Source organism: Zeus faber (assembly GCF_960531495.2).
Source record: "Zeus faber genome assembly, chromosome: 15".
NCBI lineage: Eukaryota > Metazoa > Chordata > Actinopteri > Zeiformes > Zeidae > Zeus > Zeus faber.
In genome coordinates, this window is record NC_137194.1 from 1,576,135 (window position 1) to 1,597,971 (window position 21,837).

A 21,837-nucleotide genomic window follows, 5' to 3' on the forward strand; every position below is an offset into this window, starting at 1 on the left:
TGGTTAAAATTAGAAGAATAAAAATAAACATGGAAGGAAGTGAAAGGTGAAGGACGTGAAGAGAGGTGTGGGTGGGGGAGAGGTGGGGAAGTTGAGAGAGAACGAAAACAAGACAGAGAGGGAAAGGAGGGTGTCGGAAAGGGAGGGAGGGAGAGAGAAAGGAGAGGGAGGGAATGAACCAGTCTGCTGCAGACATTTAGTTCAGCGACGAGGAACAAATGAAAGCCAACCACTCATCCAATCATCCCTCCATCCCTCCAGCTGACTCGTGTGAAAGACAGGATCTGGTGTCTTCATCCTGGAAACCCTTCTGAAGGTAAGGCTCCATAACCAGCTTTATAATTAATTACACTGTAAGTACGCATAGAAAGTACGTCACCACTCGTGTTAAGTATTGTGTTGTGATTAACTGGTAATCACCCAGTAAACTATTGTGAAGGTTATTTTGAGATTTATTTGAGTGGTTGGAGAAGTTCAAGACCAGTAATAAACACATAGTTAATAGAGACTATTAACTAAAAATTAAAGGGAGCATATTTACCTATTTTTTATGTAATTATCTAATTTGCTCATTTTCTTTTATTATTATTATTATTATTATTATTATTAGTAGTAGTAGTAGTAGTACTAGTATTAGAATTACCATTTGATCACCTTCTATTAATGATAAGCACTTTGAGTTGCGTGTCATATGAAAAGTCCTGTACAAATAAAGGTTATTATTATTATTATTATTATTATTATTATTATTATTGTTAGAGTCCAGCCTCCTGTTTTTATTGGGATGTTTTGTATTATTTTTCTCCTTGGCATTTTTCGGGATTAAAGTTTCTGGCCCACGACAACCCCTGAACCCGCAGACATGAGGTCTCGTTAGAACTGGGACTCCTCAGAAATCTTGCGGTTCAAGGTTGTTCCATATCGATCTACATTTAGAGCAGAAATTTGTAAAATAAAAAGTTATTTCATTAACAGCGTACTAAGTCACAGAACCTCAGCGGTTGCTTGGCGCAGGATTAGGCCTGGTTCCAGACGGCAGCTGATGCTGCATTCAAAGGAAACTCGGAAAAGTGTAACTTGTTTTAGTAGCAATGCTGCGGTAATGGGGGTGTTATGCTGGGTTGTATTTGAGATTATGGTTCATTGTTGTTGAGAGATAAAGCATTTACATAGTGGTGTGTGTGTGTGTGTGTGTGTGTGTGTGTGTGTGTGTGTGTGTGTGTGTGTGTGTGTGTGTGTGTGTGTGTGTGTGTGTGTGTGTGTGTGTGTGTGTGTGTGTGTGTGTGTGATTTTTCAGAGGTGACTAAGGTGGGGGTGGTAGCTCAGGAGGTAGAGCTGGTGGTCTAGTGATGTAAAGGTTGCTGGTTGGATCCCAGGCTCCTCCTGCTAGCATGCTGTAGTGTCCTTGAGCAAGACACTTAACCCCTCATTGCTCCTGATGGCTGCGTCCGACGGTGATTGAACAATTGTAAGTGGCTTTGGATAAAAGCGTCTGATCAATGTAATGTCATGTAATGACTTGCTTTGAGAGACGTTTCGATGTCAGCATACTGGTGTTCTATAACCACAATGATTGTAAATAACGTGAAATGTTCCATACAAACAAAGCCCTCATCGAGGGTTCAACTCGTTTGTCAGGCAAAGCAAGTTTATTTATGTAGAATAAATGTAACAAGTCACACAATACGTCGGGGTGTACCGTCTTTTGTAAAATATTCCAGCAGAGTGTAGCGTTGGGCTCTATAAACGTGTGATGTTGATACACTGGACGTCTGTAGCGTTGGAACACAGGCAGCACCTGTTGCCCTCCACCTTCTGTTAGCAAAGGTAGAAGCACAAACGTGGTTTGCTTCATGTTTACCATCACGATAACGTGTCTAGAAATCATAGAATATGTTTTTCTCTGTGCGGTCCCCTGTGCCTGGAGTCATGTTCATGTAACGTTGCTGTTCTGTGTGTCTCTCCTTTTCAAGATTTAATATACATTATATAGAAAGATGGGGCTGTGCATACTTATTTTTTAATTAAATTGGTGTAGTTTGTTTACTTGGATAATAAATAACCTCTTTAAAAAAATGAAGTAATTTATCTTTCCATCCATCCCTTCAAATAAAGAATTGTCCTTGTTCAGAATGTTTCTTTCAGAATGCCTTTATTGTCATTGCATGTGGCACATAAAACAAAATGACAGTGTCTCTCCATTCAAAAGAACTACAAACATTCGCATTACACTCCCTCCCTCCCTAAAACCCTCCCATACAATAAAAATACAAGTATAAATATAAAGTGGCGGTGGCATTCTGTCTATCGTGACACTGATTTGTTATGATGTCACAGGGGGGCATCGTAACAATTCAGTTGAAGAAACATGAAATGACGCGTTCCTTGTTTTATCGATAGTTTAAGTGATGTTTTTCATTAAAAAAAATAGGAACAATGCAATGGTCGGGACGTCCATTTTCCAAGGAGCTGTGCCGTTGAGAGCATATCTTCCTTCGTATTGGCTGTCGCCTGGCGCTGGTCATTTGCATAAAGTTGAAACCTGCTCAACTTTACTTGAAGCCGTGAAGCCGTGAGGATTCGCAGATGATCCGCCCCCTGCCCCCTAGTCACTGGAAAAGTACAAAACAGCAACGCAAGACAGTAGACAACATACAGCAGAGTACACAACCAGGTGTGTAGGGGGGTCAGATAATGGCAACTGTTCTTAGGCGGTAAACAGTGTGGTGGTCAGAGTAGTACAGTAGTACGGTAGTACCATAATACAGTAGTACGGTAGTGCAGTAGTACAGTGCAGAGTTTATATAGCAGCAGAGCAGAGGGGTTGAGATCAGTACCTGAGCGTTGAGGGGTGGGGTGGCCCGGGGGAAGAAGCTGTTGCATGGTGTAGGTGTGAGGGACCTTTTGCTTCAGTACCTTCTGCCGGATGGGAGGGGGGTGTAAAGTTGATGTGAGGGGTCGGTGGGGTCTTCTGCGATGCTGGTTGCTTTGCGGATGCAGCGTGTGGTGTAAATGTCTGAGATAGAGGGGAAAGGGATTCCAATGATCCTTTCAGCTCATTATTATTATCATTATTCGCTGCAGGTTCTTACGGTCCAGGTTGGTGCAGTTACTGAACCGGGCAGTGATGCAGCTCCTCAGGCTGCTCTCGACAGTCCCTCTGTAGAACGTGGTGAGGATGGGGGGCGGGAGGTGGGCTCTCCTCGGCTTCCTCAGGAAGTAGAGACGCTGCTGGGCTTTCTTTACAGTGGAGCCGGTGTTGAGGGACGAGGTTAAGTTCTCCTCCAGGTGGACACAGAGGAATTTGGTGTTCTGCACAATCTCCACTGGGGAGCCGTCGTTGTCCAGTGGCGCGTGGTCCCTCTGTGCTCTCCTAAAGTCAACAACCATCTCTTTGGTTTTGTCTACATTCAGCGACACGTTGTTGACTTTGCACCAGGTTGTCAGTTGTTTCACCTCCTCTCTGTATGCTGACTCGTCCTTCTTTTCCATAAGACCCACCATGGTCGTGTCATCGGCGAACTTAATGATGTGATTGGAGCTGTGTAGCGCTGTGCAGTCATGAGTCAGTAGTGTGAACAGCAGCGGACTGAGCACACAGCCATGGGGGGCCCCTGTGCTCAGTGTGGTAGTGCTGGAGGTGTTGTTCCCGATCTAAACCGTCTGAGGTCTTCCCGTCAGAAAGTCCAGGATCCAATTGCAGAGGGAGGTGTTCAGGCCCAGCAGGCTCAGCTTCCTGGTCAGGTGCTGGGGGATGATGGTATTGAGTGCAGAACTGAAGTCTATGAACAGCATTCGGAGGTATGTGTCCTTTTTGTCCAGGTGGGTGAGTGCTAGGTGGAGGGCGGTGGCGATGGCATCATCAGTGGAGCGGTTGGCTCGATACGTGAACTGCAGAAGGTCTAGGGCGGGAGGCAGGAGCCCCTTTATGTGCCTCAGGATCAGCCTCTCTAAGCACTTCATGATGGTGGGGGTGAGTGAGAGGGGGCGGTGGTCATTTAGGCAGGACACAGGTGACTTCTTGGGCACAGGGACAACGGTGGCAGTCTTGAAGCACGTTGGGACGGCGACGCTGCTCAAGGAGATGTTGAAGATGTCCGTAAGAACATCTGCCAGTTGGTCTGCACACCCTTTGAGCACACTTTCGGGGATGTTGTCTGGGCCAGCAGCCTGGCGCGGGTTGACTCCGTGCAGTGTCTTTTCCACATCAGCTGTGGTCAGACATAGCGCCTGGTCGTCAGAAGGGAGGGTGTTCTTCCACGCCATCACATGGTTTTGTGCTTTGAACCGGCCGTGGAACACGTTCAGCGCATCAGACAGGGAGGCATCGCTACCACAGGCTGGTGTAAATGTCCTGTCGTTGGTGATGGCTTGGATGCCCTGCCACAGATGCCGTGTGTGTCTGCTATCACTGAAGTGGCCGTGGATTTTCCTAGATAACATAGGACACCAGCATTCTGATATCTAAATGTCTCTCAAAGCTAGTCAACTCACACACCACACACACACACACACACACACACACAAACATTGCAGGAAGTGGAAAACTAGGAAGTTAAACAATTCCAAACATCAGCTTCATGATCCAGAATTTTAACTCTCTCTTTAGACACACCTGAACCATCGTTGGTTCCTTGGCAACCACAAGTATCAGTGCTGTTCCAAGGGAAGGGAAACCTTGTACAAGGTTGGGGCGACAAGACAGAGAAGAGTTTATCAGAGGAGCTGGAAGGCACACGTCTGCGGCCACGCCTTCATTCACCAAATTACCATACACACACTACCGGCGGACAATATAATGTATGTACAATGTGTATATATACACATCTCACAAAAAGTTAGGGATATTCTGCCTTTGGGTGAAATTTCAGGATGAAGTTAAAATGCACTATAACCTTTACAGGTGAACTTAGTTTGACCTTCACTAAACTTTTGAATGCACATGTCCAACTGTTCAATGTTCCAGTACTTTTTGCACAACTTGCTGTTCTCTAACAAGGAGCTGAACGGCAAAATTCACAACAGGTGTTTGATCCATGAATCCACCAATAGGTGTCCTGGTTCAATTAGAGTTGGTATTTAAACAGTCTTCTTCATCATGCTGCTCACATTTTGACATCATGACACCAAGACACCTAACAACTGATCAACAGCACCTCACCTTGCGAGGCTTCAAACAGGATGTTGTCAGAGGGAAGTGGCCACTGAGCTTAGAGTGTCACAGAGTGTCATCAGCAGGTTGCAACAGAGAATCAGAGACTGGAAGAGTCACAGAAAGACATAGAAGTGGACGTCCTTTGGCCACATCCAACACTGATGAGCGCTTCATTGTGAACAGTGCCCTGCGCAACCGCATGATGATGCCACTCAACTCCAGCTACATTTAAGGGAGGTGAGAGGCAGTCAGTTTGTAAAACTCAAACTCCACCCTGAGGCGGCTGAGAGCAGACCAATCGTCATCTGGGCCTGGTCCACTGACCCCTGACCCCTCACAGCGTTCCTTCTGCTTCTCCAAATGGCCAGTCGGCCACCCCCGAAACACTGTTCACCAGGACATGGACGGATTTGTTTGACACGGTGTAAACAGGAGCGAAAACAAAGAGTTTAAAGGAGAAGCTCTCCCCCAGACCCTGAAGCCACCGCTCCAGCAGCCAAACAGCCCCCCCAGCCCAGAACACACAACAAACAGCCCCCCCAGCCCAGGACACACAACAAACAGCCCCCCCAGCCCAGAACACACAACAAACAGCCCCCCTAGCCCAGAACACACAACAAACAGCCCCCCTAGCCCAGGACACACAACAAACAGCCCCCCCAGCCCAGGACACACAACAAACAGCCCCCCCAGCCCAGGACACACAACAAACAGCCCCCCCAGCCCAGAACACACAACAAACAGCCCCCCCAGCCCAGGACACACAACAAACAGCCCCCCCAGCCCAGAACACAAAACAAACAGCCCCCCCAGCCCAGAACACACAACAAACAGCCCCCCCAGCCCAGGACACACAACAAACAGCCCCCCCAGCCCAGAACACAAAACAAACAGCCCCCCCAGCCCAGAACACACAACAAACAGCCCCCCCAGCCCAGGACACACAACAAACAGCCCCCCCAGCCCAGGACACACAACAAACAGCCCCCCCAGCCCAGGACACACAACAAACAGCCCCCCCAGCCCAGGACACACAATAAACAGCCCCCGCAGGCCAGGACACACAACAAACAGCTGCTGCAGCGTCTCCCTCTCAGAGCAGATGACGCATCCCGCCCCCGTGCTGGGATCCAGGTGTGCCAGATAGCTGTTTGTGGCCCCTGCCCCATGCATGAACCTCCACTGGAGGCTTGTCGACGGGGGGCTTGTACAGAGAATGCCAGCATCCGTTAGAGGAAACTTCTTATGGGGATGGTAGCTCAGGTGGTAGAGCTGGTGGTCTAGTGATCCAAAGGTTGCTGGTTCGATCCCAGGCTCCTCCTGCTAGCATGCTGTAGTGTCCTTGAGCAAGACACTTAACCCCTAATTGCTCCTGATGGCTGCGTCCGTCGGTGTTTGAACAATTGTAAGTCGCTTTGGATAAAAGCGTCTGCTAAATGACTAAATGTAAATGTAATGTAAATGTAACTTCGGCCAAAGAACTGGGTCCACCCTGACAGCTGCACCCCTGCCAGAGAGCGTAGGTGCGCCACCTTGACGCAGGTATAGTAGGTGGCTTTCTTGCCCTCTGCCTCAAACGCCACGAGCTTGGGAGGACCAAAGGTCAGGAGGCTGTCTTGCTCCACCTCCCACTGCTCAGCAGGAGAGACCATCAGCGAAAGACACGCAACCTCACACTCAACGTCCCATTGGTCAGACAGAGCACGGCTGTCAATAAAAGCCCAACAGGCCAATGGCAGTGAAGCAGCAGTCTGGAGGATCTGATGCCCGTTGTCTCCATCAGCTGTTACACGGATGTCTTCAGCAGATGACCCAGCTTGACACACCCAGACTTGTGCAAGCTGGAGCACAGGCTAAAGGGTGAAATGAGGCCGGAGTCCAGCAGTGGGTTCCCAAACAATGGCTCCTCAAACAGTCACATCCCAGGGTCAATTGTGATGTCACAGTGGATCTTAAAAACCTGCCATGACTGCAGCACTGACTGATAGAAGGGAGTCAGCCCTGTTAAGTCCATCCCCTCAGTCCGCAACAAGACAGCTGCTAAGAGAGGCGCCCCGCCCGCCTCAGCAGCACCTTCGCTGTGTCCAGCCAACTCAGTCCAAAACTGTACAGCAGCCTCTTCACCGTCTGGAGGCAGAGGCCGTGACCCTGGATGCCCTGTCAATGAGGCCTTGTCCTCCTGGACCGGCAGATCGAGGGCTGCTGCTCTGATCCACTGCTGACCGGACCAGAAGAAGTTGACAATGGCCCTCTGGATCTCATCGAGCAGGCCTCTGGGTGGATGCAGAACGGTCAGTCGGTGCCATCAGGTCGAGGCAACCAAGTTATTAGCAACCAGTAACCTCCCCCTGTATGACAACCGGGGTAGCAGCCACTTCCTCCTGGACAGTCTGACACACACCTTCTCCACCACACCCTCCCAGTTCTGCATCTGGTACTGCTCCCAGCCCGAAACCTTCCTTCCTCTCTTTTCCCACCTCAGGCCCCCCTGGTGGTGGGAGTTGGTTTCCCCTCCCACCTTCCCACCTGCAAGGCCTCACTGTTTCCCCAGTTTACCTTTGCAGACGAGGCTTTCTGATGCAAACCACTAACCCTCTGGAGATCATCCTGGTTGTAAATGAAAACACTGACATCATCTGAGTAAGCGGAGAAGACGGGAGGCGAGCTCTGTGGGAGAGCCCACTGAGGCTCCAGAAACGCTTGTAGAACTCTGGAGACAGACCGTCTATTCCAGGAGCCGCCCAGACACCAGCTGGCCCACAGCAGAGGTGAGCTCCTCCTTTCCGATGGCAGCGTCCAAGGCGTCCTGCTCCCCGACCGCAAGCTGAGGCAGCCCCTGAAGAAGCTCGGCAGAACACTCTGAATCACAGTCCTCCACCCTGTAGAGGGTGATGTAGAAGCCCACCGCTTCCTCGTGTCCGCCGGGCTTGTGGTCACCCTGCCATCCGGAAGACGGAGACAGGTCATCTGTCTGGACCGCTGAACAGTCTTCTCCAGGTTGAAGAAATAGGAGCTGGGGGCGTCCATATCCCTGATGCAGAGGTAGCGAGCCCTGACCATGGCACCCCGTACTCTCTCCTGGAGGAAAGTGCTCAGCTCCTGCCTCTTCTCCTGCAGCCTCCCACCCGCAGGGGCACTGGGAGGCTTCCCTCAATGTCCCTGATCTCCTGCTCCAGGGTGTTTTTGGTCCTCTTAACCCTGCTGGTGGAGTGAGCACAGTACCGTTGGCAAAAGACACAGATTTGTGTTTTGCCTACTTCCCACCACTGACCCAAGAAGCTAAAGGCCCCCTTCCTGCTCCTCCAGCCGTCCCAGAATAATTTAAAACTGCTGCTGAAAATGCCGTCTTGCAGCAACTTTACATTAAAATGCCAATAAGAAGAATAATTGGTGCCGGGTGCAGAGCATAGGTCCAGAGTGACGAGGTGATGATTGGTGAAACCCACAGGGTGAAAGGAACTGCTTAGCAACCGGGAACTGAGTGTGTGTGATACGTAAAGCCTGTCCAGCTGCACTGACCCTACCGTCTAAAACCTTCACCCATGTGCTACAGAACTTTTCCTAAACATTTTAAGAAACAGGCTGAGTGGGCTCTCCCTACCGGAAAGAGAGAGACAGAGAGAGAGAGGGAGGGAGGGAAACGAGGCCAAACATCCTGAGTCTGAGCAATGACCTTTCCCCTACATCACACAGATCCTCCTCGTTCTGCTTCCTTTCAGGGTAAAACACTCTGCGTTCTGCTTCCTGCAACAGTCCGGTGCTTGGAAACCGTCAAACTCACAGACACGAATGAATGATAGTTGTATAGGGGGCAGCCCAGATAGGCCGTGGTCCAAGTTTGATCCACATCGGGCTACATTTTTGAAGGAGTTTGGGAAGTTGGTTTTGTTTGGGGGGGTTAAAAATAGAGAACATTTACAGGAAAATGTTTAAATGGGAGAACAGCAGCAGAGGGTAAAGGAGGGTAGAATGCTGGAGAAAACGAGAAGGATGACGTCAAAGAGGTGCCGGTCTCAGACTAGATAGATAGATAGATAGATAGATAGATAGATAGACAGACAGACAGACAGACAGACAGACAGACAGACAGACAGATAGATAGATAGACAGACAAACAAGATACTGAAAAACAAGTTTGTCAGTTGTTCAGAAAACTGTAATGACTGTTTACTCTTTGACGTTTGTTTTTTAATCATCTATCATCTGTCTGTCTGTCTGTCTGTCTGTCTGTCTGTCTATCTATCCATCTATCCATCTATCCATCTATCCATCTATCCATCTATCTATCTATCTGTCTGTCTCTGTCTATCTGTCCGTCTATCTATCTGTCTATCTGTCTATCTGTCTCTGTCTATTTGTCTATTTGTCTATCTGTCTATCTGTCTCTGTCTGTCTGTCTGTCTCTCATCTATCTCCAGGTCCGGGACGTTGTCACCGCCATGACCAGTGTCAACTCTCCAGCCTGTTTGTTGGCCAGAAACCATTTCTATAGAAGTACACACACACACACACACCACTATTCACTTAGTGTTCAGTGTGTGTGTGTGTGTGTGTGTGTGTGTGTGTGTGTGTGTGTGTGTGTGTGTGTGTGTGTGTGTGTGTGTGTGTGTGTGTGTGTGTGTGTGTGTGTGTGTGTGTGTGTGTGTGTGTGTGTGTGTGTGTGTGTGTGCAGCAGACGTGCACGACAGCAGCAAGCAGCTGTTTGGCTTGAAAAACACATTTTGATGGAGTGTTTTCCAGCCACTGGGACTCGAACCTGTGACCGTTTGAATATTTAAACTACGATGATAAGATAATAATAATAACGCTAATAATTATGATACAAGACACATTACCTCATGTTTAGATATAGTTACAGCCATTACCACAGAGTGTTTTAACCTGTAGTTCCTCTGACACACACACACACACACACACACACACACACACACACACACACACACACACACACACACACACACACACACACACACACACACACACCAAAACATGTTTTCAAAAAATCATGTTATTTTTCATATTTATAATATTTTTTCATTTAATTTTATGAAAAAAAAAAAAAACGCAGCTTCAGGAAAACTAGTTTAGACGAATCAGGGTCCAGCATGTCGAGGGAATCTGGGTCAGAGGTAAACGACTCAACTGAAGAATGAGACGTGCACACACACACACACACACACACACACACACACACACACACACACACACACACACACACACACACACACACACACACACACACACACACACACACACACACACATACACACACACACACACACACACACACACACACACACACACACACACATACACACACACACACACACATACACACACATACACACACACATACACACACACACACACACACACACACACACATACACACACATACACACACACACACACACACACACACACACACATACACACACATACACACACACACACATACACAGACACACACACACACACACACACACACACACACACACACAGACACACACACACACACACACACACACACACACACACACACACACACACACACACACACACATCCCCCGCCCTCAGGCCAGAGCTGTCGCTCTCGCTGTGACGTCTACACTGTGCGTCCAAAACCTTCAGTTGTACTGAGCTGTGTGAACGGAGCCTCGTCAGGGTTTAGACCCTGGGTTAGACGCAGGTCGCCATAGTTACAGCATCAACAGTAAAACTGCTTTTCATTTGACCACTGCTCCTGCAACACGTGTGTGTGTGTTATCACTGATATCACTCCGACTGTCTCCCTCTCTCTACCCCACCCCGCCCCCACCCCTACCCCGCCCCAACCCTACCCCGCCCCAACCCTACCCCACCCCAACCCTACCCCACACCAACCCCACCCCACCCCAACCCTAACCCCAACCCTACCCAACCCCAACCCTAACCCCAAACCTACCCCACCCCAACCCTACCCTAACCCACCCCAACCCTACCCCACCCCAACCCTAACCCACCCCAACCCTAACCCCAACCCTACCCCACCCCAAACCCTACCCCACCCCAACCCTATCCCACACCAACCCTACCCCACCCCAACCCCAACCCTAACCCACCCCAACCCTAACCCCAACCCTACCCCACCCCAACCCTACCCTAACCCACCCCAACCCTACCCCACCCCAACCCTGTCCCACCCCAACCCTACCCCACCCCAACCCTACCCCACACCAACCCTAACCCACCCCAACCCTAACCCCAACCCTAACCCACCCCAACCCTAACCCACCCCAACCCTACCCCACCCCAACCCAACCCTACCCCACCCCAACCCTACCCTACCCCACCCCAACCCAACCCTACCCCGCCCCAACCCTACCCCACACCAACCCCACCCCACCCCAACCCTAACCCCAACCCTACCCAACCCCAACCCTAACCCCAACCCTACCCCACCCCAACCCTACCCTAACCCACCCCAACCCTACCCCACCCCAACCCTAACCCACCCCAACCCTAACCCCAACCCTACCCCACCCCAACCCTAACCCACCCCAAACCCTACCCCACCCCAACCCTATCCCACACCAACCCTACCCCACCCCAACCCTACCCTAACCCACCCCAACCCTACCCAACCCCAACCCTAACCCACCCCAACCCTAACCCCAACCCTACCCCACCCCAACCCTACCCTAACCCACCCCAACCCTACCCCACCCCAACCCTGTCCCACCCCAACCCTACCCCACCCCAACCCTACCCCACACCAACCCTAACCCACCCCAACCCTAACCCCAACCCTAACCCACCCCAACCCTAACCCACCCCAACCCTACCCCACCCCAACCCTAACCCGACCTAACCCTACCCTACCCCAACCCTAACCTACCCCAACCCTAACCCCAACCCTACCCCACCCCACCCCAAGCCTACCCCACACCAATCCTACCCCACCCCAACCCCAACCCTAATCCACCCCAACCACACCCCAACCGTAACCCACCCCAATCATAGGTACACTTCAACTATGAGAGACAAAATGAGAAAAAAAATCCAGAAAATCACATTGTCTGATTTTTAAAGAATTTATTTGCAAATTATGGTGGAAAATAAGTATTTGGTCAATAACAAAAGTTTATCTCAATACTTTTTTATTTACCCTTTGTTTGCAATGACAGAGGTCAAACGTTTTCTGTAAGTCTTCACAAGGTTTTCACACACTGTTGCTGGTATTTTGGCCCATTCCTCCATGCAGATCTCCTCTAGAGCAGTGATGTTTTGGGGCTGTCGCTGGGCAACAGGGACTTTCAACTCCCTCCAAAGATTTTCTATGGGGTTGAGATCTGGAGACTGGCTAGGCCACTCCAGGACCTTGAAATGCTTCTTACGAAGCCACTCGTTCGTTGCCCTGGCGGTGTGTTTAGGATCATTGTCATGCTGAAAGACCCAGCCACGTTTCATCTTCAATGCCCTTGCTGCTGGAAGGAGGTTTTCACTCAAAATCTCACGATACATGGTCCCATTCATTCTTTCCTTTACACGGATCAGTCGTCCTGGTCCCTTTGCAGAAAAACAGCCCCAAAGCGTGATGTTTCCACCCCCATGCTTCACAGTAGGTATGGTGTTCTTTGGATGCAACTCAGCTTTCTTTCTCCTCCAAACACGACAAGTTGAGTTTTTACCAAAAAGTTCTATTTTGGTTTCATCTGACCATATGACATTCTCCCAATCCTCTTCTGGATCATCCAAATGCTCTCTAGCAAACTTCAGACGGGCCTGGACATGTACTGGCTGAAGCAGGGGGACACGTCTGGCACTGCAGGATTTGAGTCCCTGGCGGCGTAGTGTGTTACTGATGGAAGCCTTTGTTACTTTGGTCCCAGCTCTCTGCAGGTCATTCACTAGGTCCCCCCGTGTGGTTCTGGGATGTTTGCTCACCGTTCTTGTGATCATTTTGACCCCACGGGGTGAGATCTTGCGTGGAGCCCCAGATCGAGGGAGATTATCAGTGGTCTTGTATGTCTTCCATTTTCTAATAATTGCTCCCACAGTTGATTTCTTCACAACAAGCTGCTTACCTATTGCAGATTCAGTCTTCCCAGCCTGGTGCAGGTCTACAATTTTGTTTCTGGTGTCCTTTGACAGCTCTTTGGTCTTGGCCATAGTGGAGTTTGGAGTGTGACTGTTTGAGGTTGTGGACAGGTGTCTTTTATAGTGATAACGAGTTCAAACAGGTGCCATTAATACAGGTAATGAGTGGAGGACAGAGGAGCCTCTTAAAGAAAAAGTTACAGGTCTGTGAAAGCCAGAAATCTTGTTTGTTTGTAGGTGACCAAATACTTATTTTACCGAGGAATTTACCAATTAATTCATTAAAAATCCTGCAATGTGATTTACTGGATTCTTTTCCCCCCATTCTGTCTCTCATAGTCCAAGTGTAGCTATGATGAAAATTACAGGCCTCTCTCATCTTTTTAAGTGGGAGAACTTGCACAATCGGTGGCTGACTAAATACTTTTTTGCCCCACTGTATCTCCATCCATCCCTCCATCTTCTCCATCTAATAACAATAATAATAATAATAATAATAATAATAATAATAATAATAATAATAATACAAACTACATACTAATAATTCTTAATAAAATATTATTTTGAGAAAAGGGTAGAAATGCTAAATATTAGTGAATTATTACTTTTTATTTTTTAATGCTAATTGTCTGCAGTGAAGTCACAAAACCTCCCAGAACAAATTCATTGTGAGTGTAGATGAACCTGGTGAACAAAACTCATTCTGATTCTCCCTCCCTCCCTCCCTCCCTCTCTCTCAGACCTGTCTTCGGGTCCAGACTCCCTCAGTCAGGAGGTCAATGGACAGACAGATTGTTCGACCAAACACCTACACAGACAGGTGACAGTCTGGGTCACTATGGCAACACCACCTGGTACTGTATGCATTAATACATGCTGTAATAAAGGTCATACATATGGTGTGTATGTACTAATTGATGTATGTACAGTATATAGTGTGTGTGTGTGTGTGTATGGATGGATGACATTTTATAACCTTGGATGACCTTGAATGTATGTATGACCTTTTTTGTCACGAGTGACCTTGTATTGTATGTATGTATTTATATATTTATACATGTCCATCACCTCCCTCCTTCCCTCTGTTGCCAGGATTCCCTGTGAGCTTGAGGAGCAGAGGATTGTGGGTCAGCTTGGTCCTGGGGTCCCCCTCGCCCCCTCGTCCCCTCGTCCGCTCATCCCCTCACCCCCTCGTCCTCTCGCCCCCTAGTCCCCTCGTCCCCTCGCCCCTCGACCTCTCGCCCCCTCAGCCTCTAAGCCCGCTGCCCAGCCGACGGGGGGCGTTAAGTAGGGAAATGAACGCACCCGTTCAGTCTGCAGACAGGAAGTGAAGATGTAACGATGAACTGCTGTTTCCTGTTTCCCACAGAGACACAACAACACTTTTTCCTGACGAGTTGGAAGGACCAAGAAACACTGGACATTATTTTCAGTCAAATCAAATAAATCTACTGAAGTCTCTTGTAAGTGGCCGTGCTCGTATTTCAAGCCTCCATTTTGGAAACAGAGTTGGTGTGAACATGTTTCCCATGATGCCTTGCTCCTCACTGGCCAGTGGATGGTCTGAAGATGGTCATCCCCCACCGCTTGACCTCTGACCTTTCTGCTGACCTACTGGAACAAACAAACAAACAAACACCTTAACTTCCTGTTTTCTATCAGATCTCATGACCTGGACATGACAACGTGTTGTACAAATACAGTGAAAAAAACACAATTTTTAGTGTTTTCCTGTCTTGAAATGTTATTTTCAGTCAGTCTACGACCAAACATTGAATAAAACTTCATAGTGAAACTGAATTGAAAATTCACACTGATTCTGATTCAGCTGTCATGCTAAATCCAATCAAAAAGATTGTTGTTTTGTATCAGACATGCAAACGCTTGAACCATGTTATTCAAAGTACTTCCTCAATGTGTTCTTTATGGGAGCAAAGTGTCAAAAAAAGTGTCTTTGTATTAAAGACAACAAATGAGTTAAAATGAACTTAAAGGAACCCTAACCCTCACCCACAGAGCCTCAAATCAACGGTTTAGTTGAGGTTCCTCTTTATATCTGAAAAAAAAACACGGAACATTATTTAAAGCATGTTCACAACATTTCTGACACGTCCTTAAAAGTTTCAGTTTTTTTCGGGAGGGGCCGAGGCCGAGGTTGTCATCTGGTCGAAATAACTCGATATCCAGGCTGAGAAGTTACGTCATAGCCTTGTTACCACGACCACGTAAAGATAAGAACGTATGAAAACCTTTGGATAAGATAAGATATATGATATGTTATGATATGATATGATTTAATGTGATATGATATATGAAATGATATGATATGATATATGATTCTGTGGTGTGGGGTTGGTGTGGTTGAGCAGCTACACCTGACCTGGATCCAGCTGTTTGGGTCAGAGGGGCTGCATACCTGTTGCTCATTGGTCGGTGTTATGAGCAGCAGGTAAAACCACCATCCCCACACTCACTCAGGAGAGGAGCCCTGTCATGACGTGTTCTATCTGCTCCTGGCTTGTTCCAGCTAGCCTCCCCTCTACAATAAACTGCTCCTGGTTTGTTCCAGCTAGCCTCCTCTCTACAATAAACTGCTCCTGGCTTGTTTCAACTGACCAACCCTCTTCAATAAACTGGTGTTTACAACCCCGACTTCTATGTCTCTGTGCTCTGGGCCCTGAAAGCGTCACTTGAGTGGCGTGTGGTGGGAGGAACTGCCACAGATACGATATGAAATGATATGATATAACATACGTTGTGATATGATATGAAATGATATTAAATTATATATGATGTTATGATATGATATGAAATTATATGATAGGATATGATGTGATATGATATGAAATGATCTATGATATATATTTTATGATATGTTATGATATGATATGATCAGAAGGCATTATTAATCCCTGGGGGTGGAATTCAGGACCATCCATCTGGTCTCCGGTCAGGGGGAGGTTCTGGACATGGGCACGGGGGGCGTAATGCCCCATCTAATGCTCTGTCTGCGCCAAGTTTGTATCGGGTGGAGAGACAGCAGGAGGTGATGCTGCAATTCCCAACAGCACACATTGAGCACTGGGGTTTTCCACCGTGGCGGGTCGCTGGTGGGTGTGTGTGGGGCCGTGGTGGGCCAGGGGGCTGCAAGGTGGACCCCCTGGTGGTTTCTGATGTGCTGGAGAGCGCCACCGGGTGCCTTCCGCTGCCCCTGGGGGACCGCTTGCTGTTGTGGGTCGTGGGTTGGGGCGTGGGGGGCGGTCGTTGGCCTTGTCTCCCGCTGCGCGACTTTTCTGCGGTGGATGGCCTGGACGCGGGGGTGGTGGAGGGCCCATGTATCTGGCGGCCTGCTGGCATCGGTGGGGAGGGCGGGGGTTCTGCGCCTGCGTCTTGTGCCTGCACTGGGGGGGCGGGGGGTCGTATGTGTGCGCCTCTGGGGGGCGGGGTCTCCTCGTGCTCCCTGGCACTGGGTTATGTTGCCCGGGGGGGAGCTGCGCAGGCTTCCGGCTTCTCTGGGGGCCGGGGGTCTCCTGTGGCCGTGGGGCAGGCTGCCCGGGGCTTTCCTGCAGCCGTGGGGTGTCTACGCAGCTGTGGAGCTGGGGGGCTTCAGGGCCCTTTCCACTGCTTGGAGGGGCCACGATATACTGTAATACACCAGAACCAATGGTGGACACCACACACACACACACACACACACACACACACACACACACACACACACACACACACACACACACACACACACACACACACACACACACAGAGGAAAATTCCCTTATGATACCACTACAAATATTGGTTTTGTACTCAAGTTTTAAAAATAGAGTTCATTGTGTGTGTGTGTGTGTGTGTGTGTGTGTGTCAGAGGAACTACAGGTTAAAACACTCTGTGGTAATGGCTGTAACTATATCTAAACATGAGGTAATGTGTCTTGTATCATAATTATTTGAGCTAACTTCTATTAGCGTTATTATTATTATCTTATCATCGTAGTTTAAATATTCAAACGGTCACAGGTTCGAGTCCCAGTGGCTGGAAAACACTCCATCAAAATGTGTTTTTCAAGCCAAACAGCTGCTTGCTGCTGTCGTGCACGTCTGCTGCACACAAGATTCAAGATTCAAGATTCAAGATTTTTATTTGTCACATACATATACATACTTCCATACATATATGCAGTGAAATGTAATGCAACGCACCCGGTGATAGCACACAATAAGTCCTAGGAAAAAGTACAAAAATAAAATAAAATAAAAAGTAGAAAATTCCTTTCTAATAGACCGACTAACTGACTCCTAAAACGTAATACAGTAAGTGGAATACTTACATAGAATAAGATAAAAAATATATAGAATAAAATACAATAAAAAATAAATTGAAATAAAATGGAATAGGTTGAAGGAATATGCCTATGTATATACAGATATGTGCATTTAAAGTGGCATGTGAATTAAAGTGGCATGTGAATGTGAATAGTGTGAGGTAGTGTTTGGGATAATACAGCACAGTATACAACAGTACGGCGCAGCAATACGGCATCACGAACAACCCTGAACAGTGACACAGTATGCGGTACAGTATGCTACATACAGTACAGTAGGTAGTGGAGCCTAGTGCATGGCTCAGTTAGGACCCCTGGTGAGGTCAGCGTTGACAGTTCTGATGGCTTGAGGGAAGAAACTCCGTCTCAGTCTCTCTGTTCTCGCTGTGTGACTGCGGAGGCGCTTGCCTGACCGCAGCAGCTGAAACAGTCCGTTGTTGGGGTGATGAGGATCCTTCATGATCCTACGGGCTCTGCTACTACACCTCCTGGTGTATAACTCCTGCAAGGGGGGGAGGGTAGTTCCAGTGGTACGTTCAGCTGAACGCACCACCCTCTGCAGGGCCCGCCTGTCCTGGGCAGTACAGTTCCCAAACCAGGCAGTGATGTTGCCTGTCAGGATGCTCTCCACTGCTCCAGAGTAGAAGGACTTGAGGATCCTCACCGAGACCCGGAATTTCCTCAGCTGCCTGAGGTGGTAGAGACGCAGCCTCGCCTTTCTCAACAGAGTGTCTGTGTGAACAGTCCATGTTAAGTCCTCTGTGATGTGGACTCCCAGATATCTGAAGCTGCTCACCCTATCGACAGAAGTCCCATTAATCCACAAGGGCGCGTGCGTCCTCGATTGTGATCCACGCCTAAAGTCCACAATCAGCTCCTTGGTTTTGCTGACGTTCAGGTGGAGGCTGTTGTCCTGGCACCAGAGTGACAGGTCAGCCACCTCCTCGCGGTAGGCCTTCTCATCGCAGTCGGTGATCAGGCCCACGACCACGGTGTCGTCAGCAAACTTGATGATGGTGTTGGAGCTGGACCTGGCCACACAGTCATGTGTGTACAGGGAGTACAGTAGGGGGCTGAGGACGCAGCCCTGGGGGGATCCTGTATTCAGGGTGAGGGAGCTTGACATGTACTTCCCCACCTTGACCACCTGGGGGCGGCCTGTGAGGAAGTCCAGGATCCAGGTGCACAGCGGAGCATTCAATCCTAGCTCCATCAGCTTGACAGCCAGTCTGGTGGGAACTATGGTGTTGAAAGCTGAACTATAATCAATGAACAGCATTCTCACATAGGCCCCCTTCTGGCCATCCAGGTGCGTGAGCGTGGTGTGCAGTACCTGAGAGACCGCGTCATCCGTGGATCTGTTCTGCCGGTACGCGAACTGCAACGGGTCCAAGGTGCGGGGGAGGGAGGCGCAGATGTAATCCTTAATCAGCCTCTCGAAACACTTCCTGACCACCGAGGTGAGGGCCACCGGACGGTAGTCATTCAGGCAGGTTGGAGAGGCGATCTTCGGGACAGGAACGACGGTGGACCTCTTGAAACAGGATGGGACCACTGATTCAGCCAGGGAGATGTTGAATATTGTGGTGAACACCGGAGCTAGCTGGTTAGCACAGGTCTTCAGTACTCGTCCAGATATGCCGTCTGGGCCCGCAGCTTTCCTGGTGTTCACCCGCATCAAAGCCCTCCTGACCTCGTGCACAGACACAGAGTGCGCGCTCATCCCCAGCGGTGTAGCTCCAATTAGCCGGCGAGCTAGCGGTGCTGCTGCCAGACTCGAACCGCGCATAAAAGGAGTTCAGTTGGTTGGCCAGGGAGGCGTCCACACTCGTGGCTGGGGAGGAGCTGCTCTTGTAGTTTGTTATTGTTCGCAGCCCCTCCCACAAGCGTCTTGTGTCCCCCCGCTCCATCTGCAGCTCCACGGTGTCTCTGTACGTCCGTTTAGCGTCCTTCACCGCCCTCCGCAGATTGTACGACGCCGCTTTGTAGTTGTCCATGTTACCAGATACAAGTCCGTCGTTGTAAGCGGCCGTGCGCGCATTCAGAGCGCAGCGGATGGATTTATCAACCCACGGCTTCTGGTTTGGAAATATCCGAACTTTCACCGTGGGAACGATTTCATCCGCGAGCGTAGCCACGAAACTTACTACAGCCTCCACACAACACACACACACACACACACACACACACACACACACACACACACACACACACACACTCACCCACACACCCCAGCTCCTCCTGGTTGCATCCCTCTACTTTCCTCCCTCATTTGCTGTCAGAACTATGACAGGAAGACGCCACGTGACCAGTTGTGCTTCCACTTTTCCTGGACCTGATTCTCTGTTTTTCAATCCATGTTGTCGTCCAATGTTTTTAATGTAAATGTTGTTTGTTTCTATGTTTATTTGTCTCACCGTGGTGATTCTCCTCTTGGAGTAGTATTCATGATCAGTTGTTTATAGAGCCAAACATGATAAATAGTTCTCCAAAGAGGGGGGTTGCTGGTGGTTGTGTGCTCTGCTCGTCCCACAGCTCCTCACAGGACAGAGTTACTGCAGCAGTTGTTGATGATTTAAGATGAATAAAGAGTTTCATTGCAGGAGTTGAACTTGGCTACGTGTGTAAGGATCTCTGAAGAGCCTCCAGTTACCATTTCCCACCATTCGCGTTCCCACGTGACTGAGCATGAAACAAAAGGGAACGAGAAGGAAGGGGCAAAGAATGAGCAGCAGTACACAAGGCAAAGAAGAGAGAAGGCAGGGGAGGAGGGCAGGAGGAGAAGGAAGCCAGTAGAGGTCATCCACATCAGCGGCAACAACAGCATGGAGAACCAATGTGCCCAGCAGTAAGACGCATCCAAGCATTCTGCTATTGGTTCTGATCTGCTGGCATTAACATAGTCACATTTCATACCTTTTCGATGAATAATATATCTCAGATATGCGACCAATATTCCTGACATGAATGCCAGAAAGTATGGATTGGAAGGGTTGTCCAGAGAACCAACGTGAAACCACATGAAACGTATGCTAAAAAGGGATGCACAGTTGCCTCTTTATTTTTCCATCCATTTTAGTGCACTCCACTTGCAGACTAACTCTGTCCACAATGCAATGGAACAAATACTCTGTGTTGTATGTCCAGCATGATGACAGGACAGGTTAAAAAAATAAAGAAGAATTTCACTTTTTGTGATGACTTTTGAGCTGACATGCTGGTCTGAAAGTGCTGTTAAATAAAATATCTGCTATTTAATTGGTTGAATCCTGTGATGTAGTCACCTCACGTGACCACAAGTTCATGTCGTAGAAACAACGAGTCCAGACTCGTTCTGTGCAGAATGGTCCACTGAGCGTGGATTGAACAGGAAAACTATAAGCTTTATGGGAGTTGGGAGTTTTTATTCTTTTTGAAATTGTGGCTTTCCACGACGTGTCTTCCCTTCTGCTGTAAAGACAGACAGACAGACAGACAGACAGACAGACAGACAGACAGACAGACAGACAGACAGACAAGAAAAAAAAATTAACAAGTCAAATAAAATTTCAATACATTTCCACAGTCAACATTCAATTAACCTAAGAAGAAACAAGAATAAACCTACACAGGTTCAAACAGGCACAGTGGCACAGTGCACTTCACTTCTACCCCACAGCAAGAAGGGCCTGGGTTCATTCCCACCTGGGGCGCTGTTGGCACCGTGCTCCGGAGTTTGCATGTTCTCCCCGTGCTCACATGGGGTTTCCTCCACCTAACGTCAGTCAGGGCCCCCAGCGTCGAGCATGTGTGCTGTGCTGTGTGACAATTAAAGATTCTTCTTCTCCTTCCTGATATTATGTCTTAAAGTGACGGCAGCAGAATAACAGAGTGCACAGTGTTACAGTCAAATACTCCATAATACTCAATAAAAGACAAAATTTCACCTCAAGGACTGACAGGCCGCTGGAGTATTTGTTTTCTGGACCTGGTATGAATATTAATGAGGTGAAGGAGGCCTGTAGCACCAGAGCGAGAGAGATGGACAAGCTGTTCGATAACAGGCCTATTCATTTATCTTTATAGAAAAACAATCTTTATATATTTCTCTTGCTGTTGCAATAAGTAAAAAATGTTATCGCCATCCTGCCATCATCGGTGGATAGTATGTGAACGTGAATGTTAAATGTTATATGTTCATTATAACAGTCTAGCAAGTTCATGAAAATACATTTCTTGACTCCAACGCAGACCTAAGAACAACATTCAACACCCTAACCCTAAACCTAACCGGGACCCCTA

General features: G+C 48.6%; 1 long non-coding RNA gene across 2 annotated transcripts; it reads left to right on the forward strand.

Annotated features, from left to right (window-relative positions):
• The first annotated feature begins 131 nt into the window (after positions 1-131).
• Positions 132-15,879, forward strand: LOC307241766. Of its 2 annotated transcripts, XR_013844567.1 has the most exons (5): positions 132-316; positions 1,298-1,468; positions 9,574-9,649; positions 13,975-14,088; positions 14,327-15,879. It is a non-coding gene; the product is annotated as an uncharacterized lncRNA (long non-coding RNA). The 2 variants fall into 2 exon arrangements; XR_013844568.1 differs by lacking the exon at positions 1,298-1,468.
• Positions 15,880-21,837: the final 5,958 nt, after the last annotated feature.